This window comes from Cynocephalus volans, chromosome 7, assembly GCF_027409185.1.
Source record: "Cynocephalus volans isolate mCynVol1 chromosome 7, mCynVol1.pri, whole genome shotgun sequence".
Lineage (NCBI taxonomy): Eukaryota > Metazoa > Chordata > Mammalia > Dermoptera > Cynocephalidae > Cynocephalus > Cynocephalus volans.
The window spans coordinates 26,262,507-26,282,802 of NC_084466.1; positions in this window are offsets into that span (position 1 = coordinate 26,262,507).

Below are 20,296 nucleotides of genomic sequence, written 5' to 3' on the forward strand. Positions count from 1 at the left end.
GCTCGGACAACTGGTAAAACATTATTTCTGTGTATGTCTGTGGGGGTGTTCCTGGAAAGGATTTGCATCTGAATCTGCAGACTGAGTAAAGAAGATCTGACCTCACCAAGGTGGACAGGCGTCATCCAATTCTTTGAGGGCCCATATCAAATAAAAAGGCAGAGAAAGGACACATTCTCTCTACTTGAACCGAGGCATTTGTCTTCTCTTGTCTATGGACATTAGAATTTCTGGTTTACCAGTCTTCAGACTGCAGGTGTTATATACCAGAGGCCTCCAGTTCTCAGGCCTTCAGACTCAGAATGAATAATACCAGAGGTTTTCCTGCTTCTCCAGCTTGCAGATGGCAGATGCAAGTGAGACTTTGACTAATCTCTTCTAAAAGGTGTATAATGGGGCCGACCCCATGGCTCACGCAGGAGAATGCGGTGCTGGGAGCACAGCGGTGCTCCCGCCGCGGGTTCGGATCCTATATAGGGATGGCCGGTGCGCTCACTGGCTGAGCGCGGTGCGGGCGACACCAAGCCAATGGTTGCGATCTCCTTACCGGTCACAAAAAAAAATTAAAAAATAAAAGGTGTATAATGCCTTGCTGTACAATTATTTGAACATGTCTCTCTTTTATACTTACATGGTTTAAAATTTTTCAAGATATTGGCCCTGGTAAATATATTACTATATCTTCTTAATTCCCTTAGGCAGACTAGTATTTGATAGTTTCTTATTTCAAATGTATTTACTTAAATATTTTAAATATACATGAACATGAGAGAGGGTGTGTAAATTTGCAACAGGTGGGTAGATGCAAATAAAAATAATGGTTCAATTTTGAGTTTTAGAAAATGTATTCTATTCCTTGACACTTAGTAAACCACCACTAATTTGTAAATACTTAGGTCTTATAATTAAAATATGTGTATGATTCGTTTATAATTATCTAGCAAGTAGAGATCATTTAAATCCTAGGGCAGAATGTATATTAAAAATTTCCAATAAAATAAATAAAATAGGATATTTTAAGTATAAAGGAAAATATTTTTTCTTTAGAATTTACCTGCATATCTCAGAGTCACGCCAACACACAGAAATTTCTACAAAGGAGAAACTCTGTAGATTTGATTTGTTTGTTTTTTCACTGTAAAGCTGCTTTTAAAACATGTTTAAACTTTTATATTATATGCTCATTACATGAATCATTTACACTAATGACCCAAAAGGGACTTAAAAAAAAGGAAGAGCATCCCTTTACCTAGAAAGAATTACACAACATGGTAAATATGTCAATTTTTTAAAATTTATATGCAATTCCAATAAAAATGCCAACAAGCTTTTTTGTAAATAGACAGATTAATACTAAAAACCATAAGAAAACATGCACAGGTAGCCAGGTAAAAATTTGTGAAGTTGGGGGGGGAGGGGAGGAGCATGATAGAGCTAGCTGGCCATACAAGAAAAAAATACAATAAACCCTATATAATTACAATAGTGTTCTACTGGTGCAATCTAGTGGGATAAAATAGAAAGCCTGAAATCTGACCCCATCACATATGGAAATTTAGCATATTAGCAAAGTGTCATATTATGTCACTGGGACAAAGTGGTCTTTTTAATAATCAGCACTGGAGCAGCTGTATAGCCATTTGTAAAAAAATAAAAAATATTCTTATTTTACTCAATAAAGAATAATATAATAAATTTGAACTGTTCAGTCTAAAAATTCAATAATATGCATTCTAAAGGAAAATAAACAGGGGAACTCCCCTTTAAGCTTCATGTATAAAAATGCTTTACAACTAAACCAAAGTCCAGAAGGAAAATAGAAAAAAGTTGTAAATTTAACTATGTATTTTTAAAAAACATCATCATAAAAATAAAGGAATAAAGAGCTGACAAATTGGAAAAAATATTTCCAACACATGAAGAGCTAATATCCTTAACATTAAAAAAAAAGTTTTAAAAAATTGAGAATGGAAACTCAATAGAAAAAATGTTGGAAGCAACCTAAATATCTATTCATAAAAAAATGGTTAAATAAACTATGACTTATCTACACAACAGAAGGGCAAAGAATAAGAAAGGGCTCTATGAACAGATACAGATTGGTTTCCAAAATATATAACAAAATATATTATTAATTACAAAAAAGCAAAGTATCAAAATGTATATACAATATGCTATTCTCTATTTAAAAATGCAGAAAATATAAGAAAATATACACATATTTTCCTATTTGTATGAAAAGAAATGCAAGAAAGGTAAACCATAAACAATGAGTTTGGGTAAATCCAGGCAACAGGGGGAAAAAAGGAAAGGAGTGGGAGGATTTGACAAGGTAGAAGACATGAGCAGTGACTGGCATATCTCTGAGTTTAATGTTTTGTATAACTCTGCTCCTTAGAACAATTGCACCATGCAGTGGAAAATAATAATTAAAATGAACCAGTATATGGGGGAAGTCAAACTGCAATACAGAGTTGCAAACCTAACAATATTACACACTCCTAACATAGCCAACTCTGAAGAGTGGATAGAAAAAGAATCAAACTGAGTAAGTTTGGAAAACAGTATTTTTCTATATTTTGTAAGGCTAAAGATAAAAAGAACTGCAGACAACTGTAGTACTCTAATACATTTGTTTTCTTCAGGGTAATGAGTTAGCATAACTACTTAAACTACTTCCTATATTTTAAGATTAAGTAAACTAATAAACATATTCTGGGTAAGAAGAGACAGATTTCTCACAGTTTGATATTTTTTTCTAAACATTGATTATAATACGTCTCATTAAACTCTCAGTGTTTCAGTTTTCTCTTGAATGAGAGATATTAAATTGTCACTTGATTCATTAAATATGATATTATGCCAGATAATTATAACTGCATTTAACCTGTGATTACTACATGTCTAACACTGTATTAATGGCTCATTTTATTGAAACTAACAACACACATGTAGTTATTATATCCACTATTTAAAAAAAAAATCTAAAACTGGAAGAATTTAAGCAATTTTTCTTCAGGTAATTTATCTATAATATAGTCCTGGTTATTGAATTTATGTATGTGCTATTTCAAAGCCTGTATTATTAGATCTATAAGATGCTACCTTGCAATATAGATAAATGGTAGAAACATTAAAATTACTACAATGTTTTAAATAACCTGGATATCTGGGTTAAATAGGTTTTGAGAATTTCTAAAAATATTTTATATGTTTCATAATTTTTGTAGACTTTATTGTGACAGCATGTTAGTAGTGACTTGCAGTAATATAAATGTATAAAAATTGTATTTATGACTAGTATTTTTTCTGTTATATACTACCTTTCCACAAATAATTTATAATTAAAGTATTAGTAGATATAACATTCATAAATTTAAACTTCCACAGTAAGAAATAAAAATGAGCATATATAAACTTTGTTTGTAACCTACTTAACTAGAAAGTTAAAAAAAATAAAATTGCCTATGAGTTAATTATTCTTGGTTAGTAACATAAATAACTGCATTCTGAAAATAAAGTCACACTATATTGTAAACAATACTGTTTGATTAATATCAATCCTTAATATAACTATACAAAAACACTAAAAGAAGATAAGTATGTTGTTTCAAAGAGTTTTACGAAATTGAAAAGAGAATCAATTTGGAGAAAACAAAACTGACAACATATCAGTCAGTATCTAGTCAGAAAAGGAACAACCACTCCAGATATTTCAATCAGAGGGAATTTTATACACAAATGTGGTTACACACACACACACACACACACACACACACACACACGTGTGCACGCAAGCACACACAACTGAAAATTGCATCAGGATGACAATTCAGTGCAGATATTCACCAGGCTAGGAAGGTGGTAATAGAGATGGAGGGATGCAAACTTTGGGAGTGTTATCTGAGCCTGGAGGCCAAGGTGTGGAGACTGATGTGAGCCCAAATTCTACTTCAATTAATTAAATGCATTATCTTATTTGGCAGACACCATTATCTGCCCTTTCAACTATCTGTCCTTCTGCTGAAGAGTCATATCACCCAAGGTCACATTTCTTTCTGGCTACTCCATGTCCAATGACTAATGTAGGAGTATAAAAAGGGCTGGCCATCTTGTCCCATCAGAAAACCTCTGAAAGACATTCTATCTCCAGAACTTCCTGTAAGGAAGGCTGAGGCTGTGGTCGGGCCTCCAATGCAGGTTAATTTCTTTCTCTTTTCACTTCTGTTTTCTTTCCTTCTCTTCCACAAGTATTTATCCCAAGAAAATTCTTCACAATAAAGAATAGAAACCTGCACACAAAATTTAATCTAAGAATTGGCTTCCTAGATAAATTAACCTGTGATGGTTATTACTGGAGCATTCTGAGAAAGAAAGCTTTAATATGGGAGAACTGGTTAACAATGAGGGCCCCCCATCTACAATAGCATGTGCAGCATACATAGGTTCTACACGACGGAGGTGCAACTTCTAACACTTACACTGGTGGTATGCATAAATTATATGCATAATGACAATGGTAAATCAAGTATTTGAGAAATATGTGGGATAGAATAAATATAAAAATAATGTACTTGAAGGCTATTACTAAGATCAATTGAGTTCTAAAAGAATGTAATGGAAATCTGAGCCAGACAAATTACTAACTGAATGCTAAGTGTGTAACTAGATACCTCTGTGTAGTTTACATTGCTTTCATTTCATACAATAAAAGGGCAAAAAACCTGAGGATCATTCCCAGAACTTAATCAACAGAGTAGCCAAGCGCCAAAGAGTACTAAACTTCTAACTAGGGCAGGTCTGCTCTGCCAAGTTTAAGACCTGGTTATAAAAGTATAGGACACTGACACATAAAATGAGAGAAAAACTTGTTTGATAATTCCCAAAGTATAAATCAGTACATTTTCCCAAACCCACTGAACCTGAAAAAGTGGCCCTACCCTCCTTTTAAGAGCTAGCATTTCCACCTTCCTTGGAGCTAATGCATAGGCATGTTTTCTCCTGGAAGTGATTGTTCTTCCACATTCAGATTCTGCTTTTATAAATTTTCCTTGAAAGAATGTCTGTGACTAAGATTAAGTAACAATATAACCCAGCCAGTGAAGTGCCGGGTCTGATAAGAGAAAAAGGACTAAGTCTTTATGGGAGTTGTAAAGTCTAGCTGGCATGTATGAGCAGGAGCCAGAAGAATACATTTGGCTTTGATCAGGTGGACCATGTCCCATAATGGGTAGTTAATCGAATTAGGAGCATTCTTCAAGAGCACAGTATTTAAAACCTTGGAACGGACCCTCATGAGACTGTGTATACTTGCTGCAAAGATGGTTGCTAGATGCATTGAATAAGTAGTATCCAACACTAAATATGGTTGGCATACCAGAATTGTTCTGACAGATAGTGGAAGAAGTATTCAAAGCACTCAGAAAAATGGACATGCTGGAATTGATGCATTATGTAAAGCTGAAAAATACAACAAATGATTACATTCCATGGAAGAAACAGGGGATACGTGACTTACCAAAACTAAAGAGAACGCACTGGTAAGAATGGATAGTACTTCTCGTCTGTAAATAAGGAATGACGATATAAAAAGTTGTTAGAAAACTATGCTTAATAGTAGCTGTGAGAACACTGATTTTACCCTTTTTACAAGCTAATACATTGGTCTGCCACAGGTTCATGGATGCTAGCAGAGGACAAGATTCTCCTGGATCAGAGACAAATTCATACTTACAGCACAAGCAGTAGTCAGAGTAATATTAAAGTTGCTGGCAAGCAGAAGCAAGGTGGCTTTTTGTCTGGAGGGATATATAACCTCACTTCTCAGAACTACTAGATGCATAAACAATCTTGAGAAATATTCAGAATGAATGAATAGTTAGGGTCTTACAATCTTGACAAATCCAACAATATGCATAGGCATTCAAGGGGCTCATGCTGGACTGCCTCCAAATAATCAGTGTGGATGGCAGGACTACAAATCAACAGAATCCATGGGGATGCATTTACCTTATTAAGTGGCAAGTGGCAAGGTCAGACCATCAGGTGGGGGCCTGATCCTCAGAGATTTACAAAGATAATTAAGAGCTGGCCATAATGGAATAGCCCCATTCCTCATAGGCCCTTTCTCTTACTATTAAAATATACTAAACCAAGTCCACAAACAAGCATAAGAAAACTCTCAAAGTTCATAGACTAGTAAAATACCTTGTGATTTGAGAAAAGACTTCAAAATAGTCCTTAGTTTCCTTATTGGCTTGCATAAATCTTGGACCAGGAATTGCAGAAATCTCCAAGGCAGAAACTTCAGCAGACAATAACAAATAAAAGCTCTAAGAAAAGCCTGACTCTCTTGCCAAAGGACTGAGGCAAGGGTGGCCTAACAAAACAGAAAATATGTTTGATAACATCTGCTATACTCCAGCCAAACAACAATAAAAAAAAAAAATGACCCCTATTTCTCCATAGTGCCAACAGAGATGAGTGGAGAGATCCACTCCACTCCTGCCCCACCCCATGGATGAATCAGATGTTACAATTGTCTGGCTAGGATTTTACAGCAGTCATCACAAAATTGCTTTAGCAAGAAATTATAAAATCTCTTGAATCAATTTTTAAAACCGAGAAAATCTTGCTGAAGTTATAAAAGTTACAGAATTAGAACCAAATATAAATTATAGAACCGAAAAATTGAATGATAATAATAATCCAAAACATCTGCATGGGCTCCACAGTACAGGAGATGACAGAGAATAAATTCTGTGAACTCAGTGAATTTGAGGTCAGGTCAATTGTGTTTACTCAATCTGGTCAAAACAGAGAAAATAGAGAGAAGTAGGAGGAGAAGGAGAAGAAAAGAAACATACAGAGTCTGGGAGAAAGAATGTGGGGCTGAAAAAAATACTTGAAGAATATTAAAAACTCCCCACATTTCGTGAAAAACATAAATCAACAGATTTAAGAATCTGAGTCACAAATAGGATAAACATAAAAAAAGCAAGAGACCTCATAATTAATCTTGAAAATTAATGACAAAGAATAATCTTAGAAGTAATCAGAGAGAAATGGCATTACTTATAGGAGAAAAAGAAAAATAAATGAATTTCTCCTCCTAACCCATGAAAGTCAAAAGATAGTAGCTTAGCATGCTTCAAGTGCTAAAAGAAAAAAAAAATTATGAAGACAAAATAAAACATTGTCAGCTGAAGGAAAACCAAGGAAGTTTGTCACTAGCCTCAAAAAAAAAAAAAAAATATATATATATATATCTTAATTAAGTTCTACAAACATAAGGGAAATGCTGATAGAAGAAGGCTTGGAACTTTAGAAAGGAAAGATGAAGATTGGGATTAGTAAAAGCAATAATAACTATAATATTCTGCTTCTTTCATGAGTTTATTAAATTACATCAGATGGTTGAAGTAAAAATCTTGACATTAGATGTTGCATACAATGTATGCAAAGGAAATTCTTAAAATAATTATATTACATATTGGGGAGTGTAAAGAGACCTAAATAGAAGTAAGATTTCTGCATTTACTTTAACTGAAAAAACAGCATTGTCAGTAGAATGTATTGTTACTTATATATTTTGTAATACCTGGATCGACCACTAAGAAAAGTATACAAAGCAATAACTCAGAAAACATGATAAATAAATCAGAGGAAACTCTAAATAGTATTTAAGTTGATGCACAGTAAGGAAAAATAAAAAAGAGAAACACAGGCATGAGAAAGAGAGGAAATAAACAGAAAAATAATAAAGACCTTTAAAAGAAAATGTGATCTTCAAGTATATGAGCAGTCATTAAGTGTACTACTTGATTTGTGTCATCAAAATAAATCAAGGATGAATGATCAGGAGTCAAAGTGCAGCCAAATCAGTAAAACATGACAATCCCTTATCAATATTTGGACGTAAAACCAGTTTTCAGACTCAGAAAATTCCGGCCAAAAAAAATGCAAGTCCCCAGAAAGAAGGATCTTATAACATAATAGTAAATGTAAAATTTATTGATTCTCCAGTTGTTCCCCAAAGAGAATTACAGCAATTCCTTAAGGACCTGTGAACTAGGGAAATAGGTTTAAATATTGTAAGGACAATTGACCAAAAGTTCCAATTCTACATTGATCCCCCAGGACCCCAAAGCGTCACCTAGATCTTATGCTAAATTGGGGTTCAGAGGTGTCAGGCAATAAAGGCAGACCTGACCAAAGTCCAACTCACAGAGGATCCTCTACACCTGAAGATCCAGCCTGTGGTTATTTTTACTGGCTACTGAATTAAGAAACATGCCTGGCTGTTGTCATGAGCCCTTCCCCCTCGGTCTTGTGTGGTAAGAAATATCCTAATGCACAAGGCTGTGTGGACACCTCTGAAATAGTCCTTATTAATACATTTCCGTTGCTTATAACAAAATATCTAAAACAGAGTAATTTATAAGTAAATGAAATAGATTTATTAGTGTTCAAAAGCTGGGAAGTCCACAATCTACAGGTTGCATCTGGTGAGGGCCTTCTCTTGGGTGAGAACTCTCTATAGGGTCCCATGGCAATCACAGTATCACATGGTGAGAATGGCAAGAGCAATTTCGTGTGCTCTCCTTATAAAGCTAAGTCTATGCCCATGATAACCCATTAAACCACTAACCCATTATTCCGTGAATGAATTAATCTAGTCATCAGGGCACAATCCTCATAATCTAATCACCTCTTATAGGCCCCACCCTTTGAAATCTGTAATTGGATTTCCCACCCTCTTAACACTATTGCAATGTGGGTCCAGATTCCAATACAAGAATTTTGGAGGGCATATTTAACCCAAAGTACCATTCCTCTAGTTTGGTTGAGATATCATACAAAAACAGTATCACTGATAGGGAGTTTAGCAGAAATTTGTGCTAGTCTTGAAACTGAATGATGTAGGGGTAGTTTTTCCTGAAATAACTCCATTTAATTCACCAGTCTGGACCTTGCAAAAACTAAGTGGATCCTTGAAAATCTCAGTAGCCTATTACAAATTAAACAAACTAGTAGCCCAACTTGCAAACATATTTCCACATGTGCTATCATTACTATAGCTAAAAAACTTAGCAGCTGATGACTTGTAGAGATTATAAAATATCCCAATGGAAAAATTACAATACAAAACCCTAGTATTCTAGAGAAAGACAATGATATCTGCGGCACAGGGTTATACACTTTTCGGAAAAAAAAAAAAAATGCTGGTGAACTACTTAGTCCTGATAGAAATTACCCATTTGTGAGTTACCTAGAGATGATCATCACAATTGCCATAGTAAGTTTAGTTTTCTAAAGAGACATCATGTTACATAATTGTGTGGGCCCAACAAAAATCTTGTGAAAGATGGCAGTCGTATATCCAGGATATAGCCAAAGTGGGAGCAGAGAACCTAAGCAAACCGCATGAGAAGTGATCCCAGAAGTTCATGTCATCATCTCACACTACTGTGCCAGTGGCTCACCCTAACATCACACTTATGATTGTGTGTGTGTGATACTTTGCAAGCAGTTGATGTGTGAGGGAAAAAAGTCTGAGCTTGGTTTAGAGTGTCCTTGAAAGAGGGTGACAAGGCAAAATCCTTTCAATATACAGTGTTTTGCTTGTAGTTAGACACCTATGATTTGTTGAAAGAGAAGTGGCCCATTGTTAGAAAATAAGATGACACGTGGTCAGTGACAGATGTCTTAGCTGAATCAAGGGTCTGAAAGGAAAAAGTTTGGAGGGTCTAGGAAGAGAAGGTCTATGCTAGAGACATACAGATTAGCACATAGGAATGGACACAAAAGATGAAGATTCCCATCAAATATTAACATTTATTATAGAAGGGGTCTTTGAAAAATTCATGGAAAGATTCATATTATCTTTTAATTTTATTTTCCCATGAACTTTTTAAAATAATCTCATATACTATACAACAATGAAGAGAACCTAAACCAGAAAATATGCAAAATAACTGAATTAGTTGACACCAGTTAGCCTCTGTCATCAGTCAGTCCAGTGCAGGTATAATGGGCACATGAGCAAAGTGGCTATGATGACAGACATGCAGCCCCCAAGGCTGATCGAGCTGCAGCCACTGCTGAATGTCCAACTGTCCAGCAATGGAGACCAGTGCTGGGTCCCTGATATGGCACCATCCCTCAAAGACACACAGCGAGTTTTCAAAAAATAACTTTTATGAAATAGTACTTGTTATATTGACCACATTCACTATGTAAATAATAAATCATACCTTGAGAATATATTATATTCTGTAATGTAAGGTAATAACATCATGAAGCCAAAACAATTACGAAAACATGAGTAAATTGTCAAGTAAAACTTAAATATCCAAAATATAAAGACAATCAACAATATTGAAGAGGTACAGGATCTGGTAATTCATAGGATTTCCTGTTTTTATCTTGGGTTTCAGTATAAATAGTCCTTTAACAGGAGAATATTTTCTGATATGCCTAGATGACATAGTCATTCTTAATCCAGTCACTCTATCTGTGAGCTCTGATTGCATCAGCATTTCTTGTTGCTGTTACTCACAGAAATAGGTAATTTAAAGCTGAAATCTACTTTATATTTTCTCTCTTATTATTGTACTTTATATTATCCTGATATATAGAAAAAAATTGCTTGTGCTTTGCAGTGACTAGTAATGTAAATTTTAGTAATCTAACAAAGAGATTTATGGTAAAATAGTCATCAAAGATGTGTCATTGTTAAGTGATTGTATGTAATAAAGAAATACCACTGGATATTAAGAGAAATGGGAGGATGTAGATAATGAAAAATGAAATATAACTGAAAATATGAGTTAAAATAATCTTTATTGCTTGATTTGAAAATCTTCTTTATATAACTTTTATATTTATACACTTACTTCTCTTGCACTCTCTATTTCTTTCCTAAAGGTATATTAAGAAGAGTTCATACTGATACTTTCAATATATTTGATAGATACTTATCCATGATATATTTAGTCATTTTCTCAATCCTAGGATATACCTAAAATAGTCTGAAAAGTGTTAAATCATACACTGAGTAAAAAATGTACTAACTGAAGTACAGTATCTTTTTACACCATTTTGTGGCTTTAGCCTTAGGTTGGGTGGTCAAACGCTGTGTTCCACTGTCACCTGTTGGTCTTTCCTCCCTGCTTCTGTGTAGCGTGGGTAAGTTATTTATTTGAAACAGAGTAACATGTTTCTATTTGTATTTCATTTTGAGTTTTCTTTCACTTTTTTTGTTTGTTTTAGTATGTGAAGCATTAATGTCTCTAAAAGATATATAAATGAATGTGTATTCAGGAAATCATTACTCCTCATTTTTTTTGTTTCATTTTAGCATATATACTATGTTTCTGTTTCCTGACCATTCAATCCTCTTTTCTAGTCACAACAGATATTAAATAACATTAATACATTCTAATGTATAAGACATTTTATAATTATTACCTCATGTTTACATACATAAACCTTACTTATGGATAAGGTTACTGAAAATAAGAGAGATTACATAACGTCTTCAATATCATATCACTGTACTTGTAAATTGGATTTAGAAATCAGGTTCTCTGAGGCCGTGTCCCATGTATATTGTAAGTCTCCAACTGTTCCTCAACTGCTATAATCCTAGTCCAGATACCACAACACCTCACCTGGATTTCTCCAAAAGTGCCCACTGGTATTCTTGCTGCTGTCCTTTCTCACTTACCATCTTTTCTTCATCATGCAACCGAAATGATCCACTGAAAAACTGAAGTCAGATCATGTCTCTTCTCGGTTTGAATCCCTACAGTATTCTGCCCCCTCAATGAAGTTAAAACTTAAAGTACTTAAAGGGGTTAAGATTTCGGCATGATTTTCCTATCCCATTTTCATGGCTTCATCTTCCAGCACTATATTGGTTATTAATATATCAGCCACATTCATGTCCTTGCTAGACACCCATCAAGTTCTCTCCTTTAAAGCTATCATTATTATTATTTTAATGCTCACTCTTCTAGTCCCTATAGACTCATAAGTTTTTCCTTCTCTTCCTACATATCTTAGCTCATCATGAGTCATTTTCTGACTGCAACTCACTTTTACACTGCCCTAGCATTTCATTTTCCCTCACCCTGTTTATTTTTCTCTGTAGCACTTATTGCTGACTGGCAGAGGTTAAAATGTTTGTGCATCATTCTCCTGCCACCATCACTAGAGTCGCAGAAGGAAACACGCTGGTTTTGTTTCCCCAGAACTCTGCCAACAAAACAAAAGATTAGGCTTTTAAGGACCAAAGCTAATGACGTGCTATGAAATATAGAATTAGTTTAATTCTCTACCATAAAAATCCTACAGAAAAGAAATATACTAAATAAAGAATGCGCTAACATTTGCTATTGAACTGATTCTAATTATACTAATGAAACTTGATGCTGTCATTTTCTATCACACAAACAATCGTATGATTGCTTATTTGCATGGGAACATATATGAGTGTAAATTAATGCATGTAAGAATCTAATGAAGAGTCACCTGTATGTAAATTACTGTGACCAATTAATTATACAAAACCATATAAGAAGAATTTTAAAACTCTCTTTAAAATTAATTTATTGAAGTAAAAAATAGACTAAGTTAATGCAACATTCTGTTGCTGGGTGTCTAGTTCTGAATTACACACATTCATTGCATGAACAGCATTAGCTAAATGTGGAATAAAGAGGAGCTTTTGGAAAACAGAAACTGCTAAATATTCAAGAGATATTTGTTCACATCTAGTTGAAAGGGAAAGTTGAAAAGAATGATGTTTAATAGCCTCTGACAAGCATTTAGAATAAAAGCATGTCATGAATTACATTGCAACCATGAAAATGCTTATCTAAATTGAAAGTAACATTCTCTTTACTCCTATTGATTGATAAAGAGAACAGTAAACACATTTCATATGAAGTCTACCTTGACCCAGTAATTTGAAATATTTCTCATCTCCTGAAATTTGACCTTTGCTGATACGCAGTGGGAGATCCAAGCTTGATATTCTCCTCCTCCTCTTCCTCTTTCTTTTTTTTTTTTAATTTATATTTTCCTAATGGAATGCTTCAGAATAAATGAGAAAAAAAAAAAAATGTCAAGGGATTGGCAGAAGGAAAATAAAGAAAAAGTAATACCATAATTTTATAGCATTTTAGATTGTGTTCCATACTAAGTTGTGATGACTGCTAAGGAGTTTTTCAAAAAAAAAAAAAAAAAACATAGCTTATTAATTTACTCATATCTAAAATAAAATATTTATCTTTTAGACCATTTCAAAAACAGCCATTACTATTAAAGGTGACAGAAACCTTAAGACATAATGTGAATTTGCTGAACTATTTGGACATACTCAATTTTGATAGGAACAATAAGAACAAATTGGGAAGGGTAAAACTGATAAGGCAAGTTAAATATACATATAAAGTAACCAATTGGCTCATGAAATACAGATGCATTCATAGGAAACCATAAGTACACATAAAGAGTGAGCTATTGGCATGAAGTACTTAGATTTCATAAGACGTGTTACCTGTGTAGTAAGTTAAATGTAAGAAACAACAAAGACAGTAGCAATATATAGATTATTTGATGACACAACCAAGATTATCACTTTTAGATAGAAATATATGAAAAGTCAAGATTATGGCACATTTGTGGTGATAGCTATAACTACCCTAAATTGGCCACTCATGACAGTTTAGTCACATTTCACCCATATGTGCTCATAACAAAAAAATAAAAATAAAATTCACCTCTCAATTAGTGATAAGGTGCATACTACACATATGGATCTGTCTTTCACATCTTGGGAATGATAGGTGACAATCAGCTTTGTATCTTGTAAATATTCATAACCAATAAAAATAAATAACTAAATAAAAATCCAGAAAAATAAAATAAAATAAATTCATATATTTTCAGCAGGATAATTGGCAAGCTACAGCTCTTGGTAGGGCATATTTCCACTTATTTTTATGTGTCATCCTAATAAGAGTTGTGTGTGTATCATTGGCCCAGGCATCTTCCAACTGTTGGGGTCCCTGCATGCTAACCTTGACCCTGGTCCTTGAAACCAACTGTGGAAAATGTTATGGTGGAGGTGTAGGGAAGGCAAGAGATGATAGATAGATAGACAGATGATAGATACATAGATAGATAGACAGATAGATAGATAGATAGATAGATAGATAGATAGATAGATAGATAGATAGATAGATAGATAGATAGATTATAGAAAGAAAACATATGAACAAGTATAACTCGGGATTCGGATACTGTGATCCTCTTTCTACCAATGTGTACCTTATCATAGGTATATTTACCTCCCTAATATTTTTCTCCTTAGTTCTCCTAGTGCATTTCAATTTAATTTAATAAAATGAATATTTCAATCATCTTAAATTTTCTATGAATGTTTCTGTTCTATTACTTCTAGAATAGTTCACCTGGTATTGCACTTGGAAGCTATCACTTTAAGGTAATTCTCCACATGACATGGCACCACTGCCCTTAAACCCAAGCAAAAGGGCTAAATCCATGGAACCTCTTATTTTGAATCTTTACTGGATCTCATTTTTATGTATACCTGTCTCCATAGGTCAAGAGAATGTTCTCACTTACAGCCCTTGCCTCTACTTTGGGATGTCTGCATGGGTACTTACCCCAGTTCTATCCTCATAAGTAGTGAACAAGATGACTTGTTTTCAGGTTAAACAAAACTTGGTTATGTGGACAACTGCATCCACCTACATGAGTTCACATTCCCTCATAGTGCATGAGGGAGCCAAGGATGAGAAGTAAAGGTGGGCTGGAGGTCAGGGCTGGCACTGTTATTCGGCTTGGCAATAAGGGAAGTCTAACATTTCCAAATCCAAACATGGCTTTTCAGGACTTTATGAAGATATATTTGTCAAAGTGTGAAGATAGAATATACTTTATTTCACAATATGTTAACTTGATTTATAACTTTCAAGTCTTTAGACATATGGCATGTGGGCTGTAATTTGTACCCAACTTTCTTGCAAGTGTATGGCTGGGACTGCCTTAAGACTTTTATTTATCTATGTAAAGAAGGAAAGTATAATAGCATGCACAAGCAGGATGATTTTTTTAAAGCAATAGCAGAACAATGACTAAAATATTACATATTTTTCAGACAATTTTCTTTCTTTAAAAATGATCTAGAAATTTTGTTGTCTGAAGTTTGGAAAACATTGCAAACAATAACTGGTGCTTAAGGAAAGGCAGATTAAAATGGATAAATGAGGTAATAAAAACTTTGGTCAGCTTAACTATTAACAATAAAATTTGTGGCACAATCAAATGTTTTAGTGAAGGCTTCTAGAATGATGTAGATGTTGGAACAGTGCATGACTTGTTTTTTTTATGAATACAATATTTCAGTCAGTTGTTGAGAAATCAAACTATACTCTCACAGTTGGGCCAAACAAATTCCTGGTAAACCTCAGTTACTTATCCACTTAGACTGATGCTTGTTATGAATTTTATTAGCTATTTGTCTTCCTTTGCCAATTTATCCTGTTAATGTTTTTGATGTATAGGAAAACAATGTTTATATGTGCTTGTGAATGTTTAATTACACAGCATACTGTAGTACATACTAATCCACAGATTTTCCTTATATTTGTTGAAGATTGTTGAAGAATGTGGTTATATCTATAAGAACTGTTACTGCATTTTGACCAATCTTTATGAAAAACTTAAGAATTTCTTTTCTGTCTATAATATAATCTGTAACTCTATCACTTGTGCTAAATAAAAGTAAATTTTAAAAAAGAGGAACAAAGAATTATTTAATAAGAAGAAAAAATATAATTTGAGGCACAAAGGAGAATTTAAAAAATATGAGCCTCTGAAAGTTTTCAGAGGAATTTTTCATAACAAAACACAAAAATCACTTTCATGAAAAAAAAAGTAACAGAAGAAATGATGTATTGTATATTTTTAAAAAAGGTTTGTTTTATATTTAAGAATTGCTGAAGAACAGAAATAATATAGCTAAAGAATAAATTGGTGTTTTAAACATGATAAAAATTTAAAGTATACAAATGTGAGAATATAGGTGTCCTACATTCAATTATCTTGATTCCCCCCAAAAATAATAATAATAATAATAGGGAATAAGAATGATGTGAGAGTACAAATAAACAAGAAAGAAAATTTTAGAATTGTGTCGACTACAAGTAGAGATAATTTTACTTCTCCCTTTCCAACTTGAATGCCTTTTATTATTTTTTTCTTGTCTGATTGTTCTTGCCAGTACTGGTACTTCCATTATTATGTCTAATAGAAGTGGCAGGAGTGCACATCATCGCCTTGAACCAGATTTTAGTTTCTTATCATTGATTATGATGTTAGCTGTGGGTTTTTCATACATGTCCTTTATTATGTTGAAAAACTTTCCTTCTATACCTAAACTGTTGAGAGTTTTTATTAAGAAAGGATGTTATACTTAGTCAAATGATTTTTTTTCGTGCATCAATTGAGATAATCATGTGGTATTTGTTTTTCAGAAAGTTAATGTGATGTACCACATTTATTGATTTGCATATGTTAAACCAGCCTTGCATGTCAGGGATAAATCCCACTTGATCATGATGTATAACCTTTTTGAAGTGTTCATGATTTTGATTTGTTAATATTTTATTGAGGAGTTTTGCATTGATATTCATTAGAGATATTAGCATGTAGTGGGGGTTTTTTGTTTGTTTTTGCTTTTGTTTTTTTCTCGCAATATTTTCATCTATATTTGGTATCAAGGTGATGCTCATCTCATAAAATGTGTTAGGAAGTGGTCCCTCCAGCTGTGTTTTTTTGGAAGAGTTTAAAAAGCATTGGCATTAATTTGTCCTTGAGAGTTTGATAGATTTCAGCTGTGAAGCCATCTGATCTTGGACCTTTCTGATTTTCAGATATTTGAGTTTCCTCCTTTTTTATCCTAATTAGTCTTGCTAAGGGTTTGACAATTTTGTTTATTTGTTTTTGTTTTAAGATTCCTAGTTCTATTGATTTTATCTGTGGTTTTACTATTCTCTAATTTATTTCTAATCTTTATTATTGTTTTCCTTCTGCTAAATTTGGGTCCAGTTTGGTTTTTTTTTTGTAGTTTCTTGAAGCATAATATTAGACTGGGATCTTCTTTTTTAAGAAAAGTTACTAAAGTCAACCTAAGAAAGTGACATATTCAGATGAAAATATAATAGCAAATTGCCAAATAATGCAAATAAATTGTAGAATATATAATCATATATCCTGGATATAATTCAACATTTAAAAAAAGAAAAAAAGTAATATTTCCAAATATTCACAGACAAAAAACAAATATACAACGTTGGTAAAGGTTTAAGAAAAGAAAGATTTTGAACCTAGGACTCTATACCTAAACAAACCACTCTCCAATTTTAAGTAAATGATAATATTATTCAAATGTGTAATGACTCATAATTTGTAATACACATATAATATATATTTCTTGAGCATCACAAATCTATCACAAGAAGACTCTGATAAAAGAAGACATAAAAAAAAAATCAATGTAGAGGCTGTCAAAAATAACAGCTCTATAACAAATCTAGAAAACATTTGACCCTATTAAAATTGTTAAGGAGAAAGGTAGCTCTAATTGTAAAATTTTGATTTAATACTTAATCATGAATTAGTGATATATGAAAATTTCAATTTCCAGTGGCTACAAGAAACATGTAAGTTAATTTATTTCTTTGGGGAAAAAGAGAAAATAAACAAACAAACCAAAAGTCTTCAAAATAAAGATATTTTTCCAATATGAAAAAAGGAAAAAACACATTGCAATTTTGTTAAAAAAAAAAAACAAAACTATGACTTGGAAAAACAGTCAATTTGATCATCACACTTAAAACGCTCACTTTGAACAGCACCAAGTTCATAAAGTAGAGTCTTATTTCTTTCTTAATATCTTACTGATGCTCTTGTGTTCTTCAGTAAATAATATTATGCAGTCAAAAATGTAAGAGTGACTTATACCGTATGTTAACAATGGACCTAAAAATAAAACCATAGACAACTTAATTACAGAGAACAAATGTGGTTTAAAAACATACATTGACTCTCACCCCAAATTTTACTATTTTTCCAATCTTTCCATACTTCCTGTACCACATTGACTCAGCCAAGTGCATTCAGTGTTTCAGTTATTTATTAGTAATGGGGCGATACATTTGGGGAAAAAAATAAAAAGAAAGAACAAAAAGTGAAATTTCTAGTTCTGTATTCTGAAATAGGCATCTTAAAGCCAACATTTGGAATAGTAAGAACTATTTTTTTTTTCAATGTTAATGCTATGCTTAGAAAAAGCAAGCAAGTCTATGTCATAAAAATAGATTGGAAAAATAAATATACCACCCTTGACAATTATATACATTTTTTCTGGTGAAAGAAAAAATTTAGAAGCAGAGATGAGACCTAAAGAGTGACATATTACTTCAGCGTAAATCCCAGCTAAATATTGAAGTGGGATGAGAAAATTTCCACAAAATTGGGAACTCCAGAACAAATCAATTTGCACCTTGCTTCTTGGGTGAAGCTGCATAGGTGTCAAGCCTTACAGAGCAAGCTTTCATTTAACAGCATGGCCTGCAGCCTTCCAGTAGAAAGTGTGGCATGCTGTGTTTATATATGGAAGCTCACAGCGAACTGAGGTGACTTCCTTACACTAACAATATAGGATGTCATAGTCAAAGAGTAGAACAGGTGATATCCCTGCTGTGTTTACATGCAGAGGTACAGAATAAACATCCTGAAATGAAAGCCTGCAGTGAACACCAATAAAAGCACATATAAGCAAGAAGTACCAACAAGGCAGTGGGCAATGTATAGTTCCACAGAAGCCTTTTAGGGTAGGTAGATGACCAAGAAGCAGAGGGTTTGTCCTTTTTTCCAGGATGAAAATGAAGTCCTCTACCACCACACATTTCCTCAGTGTGGAATTAGATTGGTCTTTAAGAGGATACAAAAGTGACCGGACTGAAAGAGTAAAAACAATGAATTATCTAAAAAAAAAAAAAAAAAAAAAAAAAAGAATGAGCTATGCTTAGTTCTGTAAAAAGTAACAATAACAAATAGTCAAAATAGGGTTTTGCATATGTTTTAAAAATATCCAATAATTATGGAAGCCAAAGGAATTACTTTGTGCCTTTTTAGTGTCATGGTAAGCATTATAACAATCCACACTCTATTTCTGCTGAAGATTATCTAGCCCAGGGATATGTACCTTTTTTTTTTTTTTTTAACTTTTTACAATTGTTTAGGGTATTTTACATTTCTGTGATTATACCTGTTAGCTAGCAAAAAACTGTTGAAATGTAAATGAACTATGTATGATAGAGTTGCTATTAAGTTCTTTTCATAAGAATATCCCCCAATTTAAAGTTTTATTGTCCTACTGTACATTAATTGTGTAGCATTAATACCATACTTTTGGATACATTGAATTTAAGTATTCTTCCTTTCAGTCATTAGAAATACCTCATATCCTTACTTCATCACTGAATCAGCTTCATCATCATCTAGTACTCACACTAAATATTCATCAAATATTTGATGCTCTCTCTCTCTCTATATATATATAGTTTCAGGAAAAAAAATCAAATTATTGAAAACTATTTATATAGTTGTTATAAAATTTTCAGGAAGAACTTTTAAATATTGTGTGAATTGCTCCGCTAAATTAGTACAGATTGTTTTGTTGGTGATAATGTTCTTGGTTTTATAAACTATTTCAGAAAAGAGATACTATTGTGTGTCTTAGTGGTAAAAATTGAAGGACTTGGGAAATTAGTGTGTAAATGATCAAACGTCCAAAAACAAAACAAGCAAAACATATTTCAGCAACTTACTAAACTCAAATATTGTTGCTTTGAACATAAGCTTCAGCCTTTTTCTAACAGCTTTTTTATAATGCCCTGGACTCTAATCCCAAATTCCAGCATTTTCCCTGAAAACGGATAGTAGTTCAAATAATGAAATCCTTACTGGAAGTTGCATGGCTCCAGCATTACCATATTATTTGAGACTACATTTGTAACATGTCCGTTATCAGATATAGATTAGAGATTATTTCAGGAACATATGGGTTTTTTGATTCGAGATTTTCTAAAACCTAAGTAAATTTGAAAATCTGTGAAGATGGGAGAATGCCAAATGAATGTGTAGAAAAGCAAAATACATTATAATTCTACCTGTTAAATTTCCAAACACTCAT